The 15,933-nt window shown below is 44.2% G+C and overlaps 1 protein-coding gene across 2 annotated transcripts in view; it reads right to left on the bottom strand.

Annotated features, from left to right (window-relative positions):
* GPR156 (G protein-coupled receptor 156) overlaps window positions 1-12,499 on the bottom strand; it is a 38,518-nt gene extending 26,019 nt beyond the window's left edge. The window contains exon 1 of one of the 2 annotated variants that reach the window (XM_029579084.1): window positions 12,326-12,499. The gene's annotated coding sequence lies outside the window, so the exon portion shown is untranslated. Of the gene's footprint in view, window positions 1-3,414; window positions 3,499-12,325 lie in introns of those variants that run through there. The other variant, XM_029579085.1, reaches the window with a different exon arrangement.
* Between the last annotated feature and the right edge of the window lie 3,434 nt (window positions 12,500-15,933).

Genomic DNA, 15,933 nt, shown 5'->3' with positions numbered 1-15,933 from the left:
AGTGATAAAAGTTACTTTTCATTATTATTTTTTACCTCCCTTTGTACCTTGCCAACACCTCTACCATATCCAGACTAGCCGCTGTCCTACTGTCTCCCTCTGACTCACACACATTATGTCCAACTCTTTTTTTTCTGGCCTAGCAGTTTCTTCCTGCTGTAGTTCTTTGAGAACTTGTCCAAACTAGGATAATGGTGCAGGAAGTTTAATTCACAACTACCTGGGGGAACAAATCTCCTCACCCACTCTTCTAACATTCTCCCTCTTTTAGTCATTGACCCACTTTCCTCAGCCAAGAGCCAAGACCTGGCACATGCACAGTCCAAGACTGGCCAGTAGGCATTGCTCTTGAGCTCCCAAAGGCTGTAAACGTTGCTTCTGCCAGATCTCCAGACCTGGCCAAGCAGAGGGGAAAAAGCTGTAACAGGGATCAAACCTGCATCTCTTTTAGTAAGCCACTGAGCTGGCCCATGTGTTGCCCACTAATAACTATCCACCTCCACTCATTATCCAAAGTATTATTCTTTCTTTTCTTCTTGTGCAAAGTATTGGACCTAGGTTATTACACCTTAATAATCCCCATACTCCACACTCTGTCTTATTCCTACTATTTCCCTTTCAATTATTTATTTACTCACCAACTCATGTCTTCCCTCTGTGACTTCCTCTGCTCCCTCCCAAAATCCACAATGGAGCCAGGGGTGGGCCTGGGTGGGTCGTGGCCCATTCACTTTCGGCTTAGGCCCACCCAACAGAGCTACCCAACATCACAGCTGTGATTATCTGCCCATGGGGATTCCACCTCCCATGGGCATGAGCGCAACAATGGTGGTGGGATAATGATGTGCCTGTGGAGATCCCACCCCCCACCCCCAGGCACATGAGCAGAATCGCGGCTGCGCATAGAAGATCTGCCCAGGAGGATTCCACCTCTCATAGGCTAAAGAGGACCATGACAACCTGGCAAAGACCGGACTGCAAGAGTCCCACCTCCAGCAGGCTGAAGATGACCAGGAGGTGAAGGAGGCAGGCTGAGAAAGGGAAGGGAGGAAGAAGAAAAGGGAACTGAGCTAAATAAGTAGTAGGTAAGGGAGGGGTTGTGAGTGAGGGGAGGTGTGAGTGAGAGGGAAGGCAATGATTAAGGAGTGACTGAGATGGGAGGGAAGGAACTGAAGGGAAGGAGAAGTGAGTGAGAGGGTAATCAGTAAAAGGGAAGGAAAGGGAGGAGTAGTGAGAAGGAAGAAAAGGAGGTGAATGAATTAGAGGAAAGGGTGAGTGAAAAGGAAGAAGGAAAGGGGATTAGTGAGAAGGAAGGGAAGGAAAGGATATGGAGGAGGAGTGAGAGAAGGGGTGAGGGGGAGGGAAGGAATTGAAAGGTAGGAGGAGTGAGAGGGAAAGTGGTGAGGAAAGGAAAGGAAGGAGTAGTGAGGGAAGGAAAGGTGTAAAGTCAGATTATTTGATATGTTCTCTTTTACTTTTATTTAAAGGGGATGAGTGGGAAGGGTGAGAGAAGTAGGGAAGAGGAGTGAGAGGGAAGAAGCAGGAACAAGGTTGGCAGTGAGAGAATGTGAGAATACTGGGGATGGGGGATGGTGAGTCATTTCTCGTGAGTGTGCATGAGAGTATAGGGGAGTATGAGGGGAAGGAGTCTAAGAGCGAGAACTTGTGTATGTGTGTGTGAGGGAAAGCACGTGAGAGTGATAGCCTGTGTATGTGTGTTTGTGAGAGATAGAGGGAGATGCTAGCTTCCATATTAGGAGTTACCACCCAGGAAAAGGACCTGGGCTTTATAGTGGAAAATACTTTGAAATCCTCTGTTCAGGACTGGCATCAAAAAAGCAAACAGATGTTAGGAATTATTAGGACAGGAATGGAGAATAAAAAGTGAATGTCATAATGCCTCTATCGCTCCATGGTGAGACTGCACTAAGGAGGTAATTTTCAAAGAAGTTACGCGAGTAAATGTAACATACTAGGTTGTAGCAATTTTCAAAAGCCATTTACATAAGTAAAGCGCATTTACATGTGTAAAACCAAGTTTTAAGTGTGTAAAGACTTCTGAAAATTACCCTGTTAGAGTACTGTGTGCGTTTCTGGTCCTCCACATCTCAAAAAAGTTGCATTGGAAAAGGTACAGAGAAGGGAGACCAAAATGATAAAGGAGTTGTATGAGGAACGGCTAAAGAGGTAGGATCTGTTCAGTTTGGAAAAGAGATGTCTGAGGAAGGATAAAATAAGAGGTCCATAAAATCATAAGTGGAATAAAACAGGGAAATGTAAATTGGTTATTTACGCTTTTGTAGCATGTAGATTCTCTGTAGGTATTTGTAACAGTCTGGCTTGTTCTAATGCCCAGTACGTAGTGTATTAGTGTTCTAGGGCCTGGAGTAATATTTGTATTGCTGCCTTTTCATAAATAATGGTGCCATTTGATTCCTGAGAGTTCGTGCTGTGAATGTATGGAATGGCAATGTTCTAGGTGTCTTCTGTTTTTTTTTTTGCAGGGGTTTGTGTTACATTACAAAGTGTTTAGCAATGGGACGATTTTGTTTTGCTGATACCAGAATTTGAATATTTTTATTTTTGCATGTTGGGTTCTAATGTGAACTGTCCTAGTTCTGCTCCACACTCATTCTTATGATTATTGCTGTGTTATTGTAGTTATGATGATCTCTGCCTTTCTAGAAAGAGGATTCATGAAAGAATACATTGATATTTATTTTATTACATGATTGATTGGCTCTGATGTTTATGTTCTTTGCATGATATTCATGTAGTTATAAACTACTATAAGAATAAAATGAAAACAGAGTAATAAAGCATTTTTAATGTTGGTAAGCACTTGAAATAATTAAGTTAAAATATTGAAAAGTTTCATTCATGATGCATAACAGCTGTTGCAGACTACTTAGAAATTCTTTGTCAGGTGTACTCTTAAGGCATTATTTATGGACTAGAGTATAATTAGAGGTATGCCTACTGCCCACCCGTGTTAACCCTGGACCCCGCCAAAAGAAATCAGTTCTGGCTAAGCCACTGAATTCAGCATCTAATCCAGAATTAAAAATGCATCTTCATCTATCACTACTAACTTATGCCCTCTTCATGTGCTCTCTCTGCTTCCATAGGGACAGAGAGCATGAAGGCAGATACGAACTTTGAAGTCTGGCAGCCTGGATGGGGCCTCGTCCCTGCTGCAGTGCCGTAGGCCCCAGTTAATCTTTGGCTTTTCCCCTCACTTCTTCATAACCAGGAATCCTCTGTGCCTGTCCCAGGCTTCCTGGAATTCTTCTGTCACCGTTTGTCTCCACTGCCTCCCCCAGAAGACTTTTCCATGAATCCACAGCCCTTTCCTGAATGAAACATTTCCCAATGTTGCTCCTGAGTCTAGCCCTTGGAGCCTCGTACCATTACCTCTTCTTGTTGTGGAGGATGCTTTCCTCTGAAAAAGGTCTGCGTCTTGTGTACTATTGATCTCTTTGAGGTATCTGAATGGCTGTATCATATCCCCCCCTGTTTCTCTTCTTCTCTAGGATATACATCTTTAGCTCCTTGTGTCTCAGTTCATAGGACTTCTGGTGCTGTGCCTGCACCATTTTTTGGCAGCTTTTCTTAAGACTGCCTCCAGCCTGTCTGTATCCATCAGCGAATGCAGCTTCCGGAATGGGATACCGAGAGGGCAGTTTTCAAAAGCCATTGAAGTAGGTCTGAGAGTTGGCATTGCCCACCTTGCACAAAGCACAAACGTTTACCCGTATTGAGTGGAAGCATTTCTGGAGGCAGAGTTAGGGCGGGGGATGCCACAACATGCGTAGGTTTGCATTTTCAAAACTTCACATGATGTTGGGAAGAGAAAACCAAAAAGTAACCACAGAAAAAGCAGATACAAATCTCCCTAGACGCTTCTCAAAGGGAAGGTATGGGAGTAGTTTTGAAAATGGATCCAATATTTTAGGGAAGGCTGATCACTGACCTTTAGAGAGGCATTATTACTTTTCTTTTACTGGTTATGTCTCTTCCCCTGCACTTATTTAAATGATATATCTGCTTGCACAATGCTTTGTACTTGGTGAGTTAGATAAAAGCATGCATGCATCAAACAAGACATTGAATAGATAAGGTGGTCACATCCCGTCTCTTAAAAAATTGACTTCTTTACAACACGGTCTTATCACACTGTTTTGACACCTTCAGATTATCAGAAATGATTGCCCCAAGGTCTCTTTCCTGGTAAATGCTCATCAATATCGCTTTCCCCATCGTGTATTGCTCTCTTGGATTTTTGCATTTCAAATGCATGATTCTGCACTTTTTTTTTGTTTGCATCGAATCATAACTGTCAAGCTCCTATTTAATATCCCCGGGTCACATTTCATTCTGCCTACTTTCTCAGGGGTGTCCACTCTGTCGTAAATTTTAGCATCATCTACAAAGAGGCAAAACCTTTTCCTAACCCCTCCAAGGAGCCCTTGCCTTTTGACTTTTCCCTGGTCTCTGAGTTTTCCCCTTTGTTGCATCTCTTTGGTATTTCTTCTTTTGGATTTCTCTTTGGCTGGTGACCCAACTGCGTTCTGTTTTGGTAATCAGTGTACCCTTCACCTTCTGCTTAGGCTGCTAGAGAAAGCTCAATAGAGCACATCAGAAATTCCTACATGGAAAATGGACTAGAGATAAGTTTTAAAAAATCCCAATGTCAGACTGTGATTGCAAAACCTAATCATTATCCGGGTATTACTGGGCAAGCTCTCTTTCTCATCACCAACTGCAACTGCATTTTGACCTGGGAAGATCACTAAGAACTCTACAAGGACCCAGAGAGTCCAATAGGGATATGACACCCTGGGACTTGCCACGAGGGAAAGATCTGGGTTCAGCACTATGGCCGGAGCTATGGGGCTAGCAATGTTGTCTCCTTTCTAAGGTCTGATAACTTTTATTGGACCAAATAAAAATAATCCAGAAAAAGAGATCTGTGCAGTCTTCAGAGTTCATGCACCCTAGTATCTCTGGGTTATTCTTGTGCATTGGCCTAATGAAAGGTATCATAGTAACATAGTAATGATGGCAGAAAAGAACCAGATGGCCCATCCAGTCTGCCCAGCAAGTTTCTTATGGTAGTATCTGCTGCTCTGTGCAGTCACCCCCAAGCCTTGTGATAAGCTTCGTAATATGTACAATCAAAGCCAAGCAACTGTCAAATCCATAAATGAGTGCTAGCACCATTTTTACTGGGTGAGGAGCCTTCTTGATAATTCAGACAATGCTGCTTGACATTCTTTGCTTTGGAACTTGGCCAGAGAAGCAGTCCTGTGCTTTTTCCCTTATGTCTGCCTGTCAGTACTCTGGACTGTAAAGGTCAGGGTCCATGTTGGTGGTTGTCTGTATCCAGTTCCCCTTTGTTCCCACTCCCCACCATCAAATGGGCCGATACAGTAAAGTGGGCTCCAGCGGAGCGCACTGTTAGCCCGCGTTTGGCCGTGCGTTTTTGACACACTACTTTTACCACTTATACAGTAAGTGGTAATAACGTGTCAAAAACGTGCGGTCAAACCCCCCCCCCCCGAAACTAATAGCGCCCGCAACATGCAAATGCATGTTGATGGGCCTATAAGTCATTCCCATGCGATACAGAAAGCAAAATGTGCAGTGAAGCTGCACATTTTACTTTCAGAAATTAACGCCTGCCAGCACTGGGAAAGTGTACAGAAAAGCAGAAAAAACTGCTTTTCTGTACACCCTCAGACTTAATATCATAGCGATATTAAGTCGGAGGCCCCAAAAATAAAAAAAAATTTTTTTTTAAAGATTAAAATTAAAAATCTGCCTGCGGCCTGCAGGTTGGAAGACGGATGCTCAATTTTGCTGGCATCCATTTTCCGAACCCATGACTGTCAGCGGGTTCGAGAACCGACACCGGTAAAATTGAGCATCGGCTGTCAAATCCGCTGACAGCTGCCGCTTCTGTCAAAAAGGAGGCGCGAGGGACGCGCTAGTGTCCTTAGTGCCTCCTTTTACCTCGGGACTTCATTTGCATGTGGGCCGATACTGAATCGCGCGCCCAGGATACGGGCCTGTGCGCACGTCAGGAGAGTGAGCGCTTGCCGGCTCTCCCACGCTTCTTTCTGTATCAGCCCGAAAGTGGGAAGCCTACAAAGATTCTACTTAACTCATGATGAAAACTGGAGACATCTGTAAAAGCGCAGAAGCAATAATTACAGATTCCATAGATTCCAAGCAATTTCATTTGCACTGTCACCTGAATTATATGTAAAATGTTTTGTACAGGCACTGATGCTTTAAGAGTGAGGGTCGATAACTAACGAAATGAACTGAAACTACACTGGGAACAATATGCTAAGCCAGGGTGGCCTGATGGCTCAGCCAATGCCAGGGAGATGGAGCTGGGTTTGATTTCCAAGTCAGGCCTTTTGTTCCTGGGGTCGGCCAGGGCTGGGGAGGGGAGGGAGTGGAGAAGCAGGGCCGGGGAATCAGTCAGCACACAATGGCGACCTCTAGTGGTCAGATTTGGGGCCCATGAGTGCAGGGTTTCCGAAGAAGCCTTGGTGCGTGAGCCCAGGCCCAGGCCCCTGTACTAAAAGTGAGTTGGGAGGGGAAATAACATGGGAGGAAAAAAAACCAAACAAACTCAGTTGTCAATGAAAGCTCTTGGTGCTAGTTCCGAATGAGCTTGAAGTTCAAAGGAGCAGGAAGAAACTGTTGGGTCAAAAGAAAAATGCTAGCCCAGCACATATCTATTGTAGTTTTGTGCAGCCCTTTGTGCAAACCGTAGAACTGGGTATATTTAACATCAAAATTAATCTTTGTGAATGGATGTCTCTATTGATATTAATATGTATGTCACCTTTACTATCTGTAACAAGTTTGTAAACCGTTATGATGGCTTTATTATTAAGTCGAATGACAGTATATAAAACCTGTTAAATAAATAAATATATGTATATTAGCATCACATATTAATGAAAAATGTATTATTTAAAAAAATCAGCATTCAGAACATTACAGCATTCACTGGTGAAATGTTACTCAACTCATATCTGTTCCAAAGTAATGAAAGGAATCACACGATCCATTATCTTCACATTTCTTTACAAAATAAAAGAGAGAGGCTAATTTTGCCAAGACATGGGAAGGATCTGGCAGGCTCTGTGACGGGATCGCAGCCTGCCTAGCCTCCAGATTCATGTTGCCAGAAATATTCACGCCGGGGGGGGAGCCTAAGCCGGTGACTTTATGGAGGGAAGGAGATTGCTGCTGGTTGCAGGAGCTCGGGAGAGCCGAGTCAAGGAAACGCTGCAAGCAATAGAGCAGAGCAGACAGGTGCCGACTGCTGAAAGCAGCCTACAAAGCTCTGCAACTACTCACCTGCAAGAACCTCTCCTAGCCTTTCCTTTCAAATTCGTTTTAGTAACCCCCCCCCCCCCACACACACACACACACACACACACACTCTCTCTCTCTCTTTCTTACTTCCTTCTCACTTTTAAACTGTCAGGATAAACGCGCTGGTTCTGAATACACAAGACATCTTTTCAAGGTACATTTTACTGACTGTTGTGCTCCTCCACCCTGCTAGAGACGGAGCGGTCTCAGACGCTGCACAGAAACGTGTGCTGGTCACTGCTACCCACACAAAAGCATTGAATTAAACAGAATGGTACCTTCTGGAGGACGGGAAGGTTGGAGAAGCGGAGTCCGAGTGGAAAGTTCCTGGAGTAACCCCCAGCCCCCAGTCCAGCTCCGAGCCCCGGCACGCAGGACGCCCACCGCTCGGTGCCCATGGGCGACTGCCTCGGGCTAACCCCCTCCCCCAGCTGGAAGCCCCAGGCACAGCTTGGCTTGCAGCCTGCCCGGCTGGCGCTTTCACTCTCCTCCCCGACCCTCTCCACTAGCGCGCGGGGGGGCGGGGGGCGCGCAGACTGCTGCAGCGCGGCCTCTTGTCGAGGGATCGGGGTGGGCAGGAGCCCAGGGAGCTACCTGGCCTTGGTTTCTATGGCAGCCGCCGCGCTCCTGCCGGACAGGGTTTGGAAGCCACTAAAATAAGGGGGGGCAAGCAACCAATTCCTGAAGGGGAACCCCCCAGCCTTCACGTCGGTGTTTGCATCCCTTGGAAAGTGCTTCCACGTTTGAATGAAGTAACCAAGATCATTTGACTAAACACTGGCCCAGGAATCGCGCCTGAAGTAGCGGATGCATCGCTCCCGAAGACACTTTACAAACGCTTGTCACGCCGAAAACGGTCTCGGGTACCTTTTTATTTGACTCGAACGTGTGTCTCTTCTTTGTCCTATTCCCTCCCACGAGTGGTGGCCAAGCGATGCTGGGCATCATATTGCGCGCAATGCTAGTCCGTTTCACTTGCCTGACTTCCTTCCTTCTTCCCCCGTGAGACAGCTCGGGAGAATGTCACCGGCACTATAAATCTTTAAAGAGGATCAGCCTCGCCACCAGTTCTGGTAATAAATATTTGAGGTCCTCAGTTGGTGCCAGCAGAGGGGAAGGACAATGCTGGTGCAGGCATCTCAGGTGAGATGATGAAATGCTGAGACCAGGGACTATCTGTCATCAGCACCCCTGCCATACATGCTCGGATTCTTGGTTAATAATTCCTTTTTACAAACTCAACTCCTGACAAATGCAATCTCTCTGTTCTGGTGACATCATTAGACATATATCCTAGTGTCTGATGACATCAGCAGACGACGACCATCCTATTGACACAAATAAACAATGCCCAGCCTATTGTCTGATATCAAAATTAGATAATGACCAGCCCTTTGTCCAATGACGGCATTACAAATTAACTATCGTGTTATGACATCACATTCCTACTGTCTGATGACATCCCTCAAAGCTTCATATTCCATTTTCAGAGCGACGAGTTGGTCACTGGTAAGTATCGCATACAGTATCATTCATTAAGGAGCATTAATGGTAGAAACGCATCTCCCTGATACAGCCAATACCACGAAACACTGGCCAGGTTGTCGGAGTTTTTTATGACAAGAAAGTCATAGTGGACAAAATGCTGCTAAGTGCATTTTTTTTTTAATTTAAAGGATTGCACATTAAGAATAAATTTTATCAGAACTTTATTGATCCGGTGTTCCATTTTTATATAGCAAGAAATATTTTTCTAAAAAATGAATACTATACTTTATTAGAGTTTTTTGGAAGAAATAAAGATTGAATATATTTTTTGATAAAATATCGGAGGTTTTTCAGACTGCTGCTAAATCGTCAGTGAACCTGACTGTCGATTTGGTATCTGTTGTCTTTTCCTCCATAATATTTACTTTAAGAGTGATCAACATCGTGGTTGGATACTGTTGAATTTGTGCAGTCCCGTTTAACTCAGTCAGGCCCTCCAAAGGCTCATCCTGATCTCACTTGTATACCTTGAATGGCAGAACTGCAGAGAGGGGCTGAGCAATTCTGTCATTCGAGGGATGCAGTGCCGATTCTTCTCGACTATACCAGACTGTAAGACCCACGTCTATATTACAAGTTGCTTAAATAAGAAAAAATTATCTTCTTGTAATGTTTTGGAAATAGAGAAGTAAATATTACTTTTTCACCCTAGATGTGCTTGTGTGATGTTATTTGTCAGTGACAACTGAATCGTTTCGGTTACATTCTAATTGTATAAACATGAAGGAATGGCATCTGGACCTTTAACTTGACTGATCAGTTTAAATTATCTGTGAAAAAAACAACAACCACCCAGAGAGACAGAAATAGCAAAATAGAGAGAAACAGATAAACAAACAGATGGGAGACATATACATAAATAAGCACAGATGAACAGAAGAGTGGACCATATAGACAGAGAAAGAGCGACTCCCAGTGGGACAGAACCAGCCCCGGAGCGACATAACAGGCACATCTATGCTCCTTCCAGCAACCGCTGAACATTTGCAGAGGGGAGAAGCTTTTGCATGCCCCACCTTCCTGTAAGACTCCAGTGCTCATCCCCACCCCGTCTCTCCCCTAGCTCTGTGGAGAAATCCAGCTGTTCCAGCTGTTTTCTGGATCCGCCAACCTGTGCGGGCTGAGTCCCCGATTCCATGCTCTCTCCCTAAAGTGGGAGCAGGAGGCCAGTACTAGCCCACATGCCACTCCAGCAGTGGCCGACAGACAGACCCCACTGCAATGGCACCTAACCACGCTTTGCATTACATTAAATAGCAGCAAGTGCTAAAAATATTCTTCCAGGTTGTTTGGTGGGTGTGTGTGTGTGTGTGTGTGGGGGGGGGGGGGGGTGGTGGTTAATAGATTTCTTGCTTTTATTATCCTGAAGGTTCTTGTCTAGAGGGGAAACATATTCCAAGACCCTGCTGGTGGAAATCATTGCAATATTACTCTGCTTATGATTAAAAAAAAAAAAAAAAGGAAAGGTTAACAAATCCTAGTTAGCTCTGATCATGCCTTCTTTACCTTACCTATGTTCCACTGTAAACAAAGTTCCTGAAATCCTTTATATGTCTTGTCCATTTGCTTTCACTAGGCTGTAAACTTTATGGAGCAGGGGCGCTGTACAGTGATGCAGACACGATTAATAATAATAGTAGTAGTAGTAGTAGTAGTAGGTCTTGAGATTTCCAAGAAGGTTTTTTTTTTAACTTTCAAAATTAAAGCAGTGGATCACATAACCTTAAAAAGCCTCAGTCTCTTTACCCTTCATTCAGAATCAATAGGCAGGAATTCTTCAAAACAGATCATTTCTTATCCATGCTCAAAAGTGAGCAGAAATCAACGTTGCTTGCAATGTCAGACCCGGAGGGCTCTGCAGACTGTACATTTACTCTATGTACAGGAGGCTTCTACTTGCACTAAGCGCATGCCACCTTTTCTCCATCCAAGATGTCAAGTCAATAAACAGGTTATCTGGATATCCAACTCGTGGATCAGCTCCTTGATGAGACTTGTTTGGCGGAAGGTGTAATATATAAGGGAGCAGAACATCCCAGATGAATGAATGCCCGTGCAGGATGATCAGAATTTCCAGATGGGAATGAAAGGCATCCCCAGCCCGGATCCCATTATCTCGATGATCTTTCCAAAGCAGGGCCTCGCTCTGCCAGCTTGCAGGTAAGACACCACAGATGAGACAAACGAAGCCACCAGGACACACACACCGTCATAGTAACGCAGGAGATGGTGACAGATTAAGACCGATTGGCCATTCCAGTCGGTCCAGCTATTCTGGTCAACACTGCTCCTGATAAATCTCAGCTGCCGAAAATTGACTTCACACAAAATCTCAGCACTCAGTTCCCTCCCTAATCCCATAGTTTTTAACCACAAAAAACTTTGTAATAATCTAAGCAGCTACCAAACCTAACATCTGACCGCCTGGATCCTATGACCTTGTTTGACGTACCTGCTCAGATCCCAGCAACCTAAACTGCTTCCCATGTAGCTGCTTTGTCTTTTCAGAAACCAGATGGCATTCACACAATTCACTAACATAACGGTTAGCCATTAGTAGAGGAGTCTCCATAACTCATCCTTGGCTTCACCTCCCTGAGACAGTTTGCCTCGCTAAAGAGACCTGGGATTAAAGTTCTGCGGGGTCACCTTTATGTATTCTTTTTGTAGAGGAGAGACTAGCACCTAAAACAAGCAATCTATGTATTTATTTATTGCTGGAAAGCTGCTTCCTTTCGGGTGGTCTTCCTGTTCAAGGTACCAAACCAGTAAGGACAACTGGAAAGGCAATGGAGTCCACCAATTAGCAGGTGTACTTCTTAATAAATAATCAATTAAGTTTGAAGCTATTTATTGAGCAGTCGAAAATAATTACTTTGTGGTTTTTCTGCGAAAGCTAAGTACGACATGCCAATGGAAAATTCAGATTTACTAGGCAGCCATGTAGATGTCTCCTTCACATATTACACCCAGCAAGCCTTTAATTGAATATTTGTGCACGATCTAGCAGCTGGAAACATTAAGCCTTTTTGTTGGCGCTGGGAACCCGAAGCTCCCCTGGGGATCTTGCATATCTGTTAGTACTTAAAATGCAGAGAGAGACTGTGCAAGAGGGCAGGGAACCTCAGCGAGTCGGTATAGGGATCCCGGAACTGTGCAGGGTGAAGGAAACCTGGACTGACCACGATTCAGGAATCCCGGGGCTGAACATGGGGTTGGGCAGAATGTGAGGATCCCGGCACTGGGACAGGTGCCGAGGTCTTGGAAGTGAGCTGGTGGCATGGAAGCTAGGGCTGAGAAGGGGGGTGGGGGGGGGGGGGGGGAGAGAGAAAGATATACAAATCACACTATTAGTGGGGCACCTTTTGAGACTCACCGGTTTTCGCTTGCACCAAGACGAAGGCGAGAGCACTGAATCTGGGGCAAGCGGCTGGTTCCCCGAGACCCGGACTGTGAAAGGTCCCGCTCTCTTCCCTTTTCTCCTCTGTCCCGCACTTCCACAGGTCCTTTCTGCTCCCAGGGCCAGAGGTGCCAGCTCGCTGAGCTGCAGGAGGCGGGGTTCCACTGGGAGGAGGCGGGGCTACTAAAAGAGAATCAGGTGTGGGCGGAGCTGAGGGGGAACGGGAAAGGGGCAAAATGTAGCGGGTAAGTCTGAGTCTCGGAAGAGCTGCCCCGAAAGTTTGGGATGGGACAGGCAGCGGGTTCCTGTGCTGGCGAGGAACCTGTGGACCCAGCAGTGGGCGTGGCGTATTAGATGGCGGGCGTGGCCGTGGGCGTGGCGGGCTCCTGTAGCCTGTCACCTTGGACTTAATTACTTTACCGGAGCACTGCGATAGTTTTCCGGCGTTAGCTCGCTTTTCTTTCTCGATTCAGGGCGCAAACTTTAACATTCCCATTCACGCAATAATTTATTATAATACTTTTTTGAGGACTGTTAATAATTAAGACCAAAGGAAGAAAAGCTTAAGGTAAATGAAAAACAGAATATCTCCCATCAAACTTTTTAAGCTTTACTTAGTTTTATTTAATACATATAAATAATGTACACTTTTTTCAAATATTTGTTTAAATCATTTTTCATTGCTTGCAATATTATCGTGATCATCTTGATTTTAACATCCATTCTCCAATACCCACAAAATTGTTTCTTGTGCTATTAGCCACTGATGCTTTTCGCTTGTAATCACCAATATTTGACGTGTAATACTTTCTGTTTTGCAAACTGATATCATCTTCAATCCCTTTTAAAAGGAATCTGATGAAAATGCATGGACACATTTATAGATACTGGGACTAAGGGTGCTGGGAGTACATTCTTCCATATTATAGGGGGGGGGGGGGGGGGGTCGGTCGGGAATAGAACAGTTTTTTTGCACCCATTCCATAAAAATGATTCAAATTCCCCTGGTTAGCATTATTATGAATCACTAATCAATGATTCCGAATTCAGGTGCACATTTTCACTATTGTCATTCATTGTAAATGCACCATCTTTTTTTCACTTAGCTAATCATGTTGGTATTAATATGCACCATATTTAGTCCTTGTAATTCTACTATGCCATAATTAGAGACCTTCCTTTTCAGATTTATTTTATTTTTCCTGGGAATTTCAATATTATAACAAAAAAATAATCTGTGGAAAAATGACTATTATAACAAACAGGAGAAAAAGCAGTGAAAAATCATTTTTCCACCTATTCTTTTGTTATAATACTGAAATTCCTAGGAAAAAAAGTAAAATAAAACATGAAAACGAAAGTCCCTAATTATGACAGAGTAGAATTATAGGGACTAAATATTAATACCAACATGACTGGCTATAGTGAAAAAACGTGCACTATGGTCATTTATAGTGAACGGCGATAGTGAAAAGGTGACCTGAATTCAGAATTATAGGACTCATGATTCATAATAATACTAATAAGCATCAAGAACATCTAAACAGATACATATAATTAGCTACCACTTTAACTTATTGCCAAATACATGGTCATGCAACTGGGATACAGCCACAGACAACTGACTTTTTTATTGTGAAGACCCCAGTATACACAGAGCCATGAAAGGGGGAAGGGGCATGGGAATTCATCTGGGTAACTGCCAGGCCCACACCTCTGAGGGATCTGTGTTGCTACAGTAGCCCTGCCCTGCCATCTGACTAATGTCGGGAGCACTAGTTGGGGCTGGGTGCAGCAGTGGTTCATAGGATACAGCACCAGGCCAGGAGATACAGTTCCTTCATCCCTCCCTCCCCGCTCCTCAATATCTCAAATGGGGGGTACCCTTCCCCCCCTACTCTCTATCTTTGCGGGGGGTGACCCCAGGGCCGACACTCCCCTGAGTTTAGGGGTACATTTGGGGCCTGATTTACAAAGCCTTTCGTCTGTCGCAGGATTTATACTAACTTAATGAAGGTCCTCGGAGGATTTTCAGCATAAACACAGGAACTCAATACTCTGTGCACCCGGCGGTAGGAAGTCAGTCAACTCACCCAGGACTGGAAAGATATAATTAAAGATTTCAGAAATGGAACAAAACAATCCAGAAATCAGCAGGCAGAGATCCGAACCAGTTGGAAAGGTCTTGCTTCTGCAAATCAAACCACGAGTAAATCCATGCATGGGACATGCAATATACAAATATGAAGGTTCTAGAAAATCAGTGGGGGAGATTTGAAATGCAACCTGCCTGAGAAGAAATTTAAAAATGTAATTTATAGAAAGCAAAATCCTGATGAATTTATAGTCACAACACTGCGGGGGAGGAGGGGGGACACCTCTGCACTGGCTTTCCTGAAGAAGATAGATGGCTGCTAAAGGAAATACAACACAGGGGCACTTATGAACAATAACATCATTATTGCTTTTAGTCAATTACATTGGATGAACTAAACCAGAAACAGGAATAGTGACTTATCTAATCCGACAAAGGGAGTCACTGGCTGAACCAGGTTGCTGAGTCACCATTGCCTCAGTGCCAGTTTGCAGATCGCATCATTAGACCACACTTACTCATATGTAGTTTTAAGGAACCGCAATGCTTCAAGCTGTTGGGTATCTCTAATGCAGAAGGCTGGAAAGCTTCTATAGAGTAGGAAGGTGGCAGGAAGTCACCACCGGTTAATCTTATTTCAAGGTAGATCAAGCTAACTGGCTCTAAAACTATACAAGCAGGGGAGGGGTGGCGAGAAGCGCTTCCTATTTCGAAAGAGAAGCCCATTTTTCTCCTCAAAAAAAAGCCAAAGTGGAAGCCACTGTGATAAAACAAAACTAAATTAAATCCTTTTGTATGGAAGTTGGTAATTTGGCTTTAACTAGACAAGAACTAGTTAAAGAGAACAGTAGGAATACTTGCAGGAAGCTGCCATAAATCAGTACAGATGACTGATGGGCATTTTCTTGCTACAGCTGCCCTTAGTCCTCTCTGCATCTAATGATGCCAAGGGTTGACGAATCGGTCATAAATCAATGCGATGACTGTTCTCTTCCCCCGAACCCATTCCCAGTGGTGGGGGCTCCCCATGTGAATGTTCCCATTGCTTTACATTGGATGCTCAAATGTTAGGGTTCCCCCTACATGTCTGGCTATGAGTGAGGCTCTTCTTCCCATCTCAGCAATCTCTCAGACACTTGTCTTTGATTTTACTTTATGTGATTATGTTTGCTTTTAATTTTATTTTGTCTGGGATGCTTTTATAATTTGATGTTTTTATTATTACAATTGCTTTATTATTATTATTATTATTATTATTTTGTATGTGGCCTGGATCTGTTTTAGTGAACAGACACCTCATGAATGCGCTGAAAGAAATAAGCACTACTACCCAGCTTTTAACAATTCCTGATAGGGCAAGGCTGAGCATTAAAACAACACAGGCGAGGCTGAAGAACCCATCCCTTGGGAATAAAACTGCTTTAAAGGACGTGTTAACATCTGGGAGGTGAAGTCCGGTTCAAATGCTGAACGGACATTATTGATTCAC

This window comes from Rhinatrema bivittatum, chromosome 15 (assembly GCF_901001135.1).
Source record: "Rhinatrema bivittatum chromosome 15, aRhiBiv1.1, whole genome shotgun sequence".
Classification (NCBI taxonomy): Eukaryota; Metazoa; Chordata; class Amphibia; order Gymnophiona; family Rhinatrematidae; genus Rhinatrema; species Rhinatrema bivittatum.
The sequence above is the reverse complement of the archived record's forward strand: the minus strand, read 5'-3'. Positions and strand labels throughout refer to the sequence as shown.